This window comes from Octopus bimaculoides, chromosome 7 (assembly GCF_001194135.2).
Source record: "Octopus bimaculoides isolate UCB-OBI-ISO-001 chromosome 7, ASM119413v2, whole genome shotgun sequence".
NCBI lineage: Eukaryota > Metazoa > Mollusca > Cephalopoda > Octopoda > Octopodidae > Octopus > Octopus bimaculoides.
The window spans coordinates 9,824,091-9,825,074 of NC_068987.1; positions in this window are offsets into that span (position 1 = coordinate 9,824,091).

Sequence of the window (984 nt, forward strand, 5' to 3'; positions counted from 1 at the left end):
GTGCCTATAATAGAATGGGTTACTATTACTACTGTTGCTGCTGCTGCTGCTGCTGCTGCTACAACTACTACTACTACTACTACTACTACTACTACTACTAATAATAATAATAATAATGATAATAATAATAATGATAATAATAACAACAACAGTAATAATACTGTTGCCCATTCCTGATATTGTAGGATTTGCTTCGAGCAACCATTCTTAAAACTTTACATTTTATATTTTGTATTTTGTTTAATTGATATGTCTTGCTTTATTTTCTAATTTAATCTTAATTTGATATTTCCCCACAATGTAATGCTGTAGAACATACTCCATCAAAACACAGGCTGGATTCCCGATAGGTTTTAGCTCTGTAAAACTTTAATCACATTGATTCCGTAATCTTCGAATCGAATACCGTTTGCTCTTTATTAGTCTTTGTATGGTTGAGTCCTGCTACTGTTCTTATTGAAATACCAGTCAATATGTCTCGTTGATTGATTATATGCAATCACATTGTGAGGATAAGACCAGCACCCACCCCCACATCCATACACAACGTATAAACATACAGATGCGTGCAAAACCATAAAGACGCATATAAATGCATGCACAGATCTTCATAGACCAACGTATGAACATATATGCATATGTATATATGTCATTGTTCAATTTTATTCTTATGTATCTATGCATGTATGTATGTACATTCTTACATACCCACCCAGCCACACACATCCATCCATCCATCCATCCATTCATCTATCCATACATACATACACAGTGGTGGACTAGCCAGGTTGCCAGCATGCTCGATAGCAAGTGGGCCCCTGCGCCATTAGAATTCACATATGGGCGGGGCGGGGGACATGCTAGTATCTAAGAGGCCCATCCCCTCAAGTTTGAGAATTTTTTTTATTCAATCCTGGAAGAATGCATTAATTATTTCAGCCTGGCTGTTTTTGTAGACAATTGAGAAGAATACTTTTAACAAAA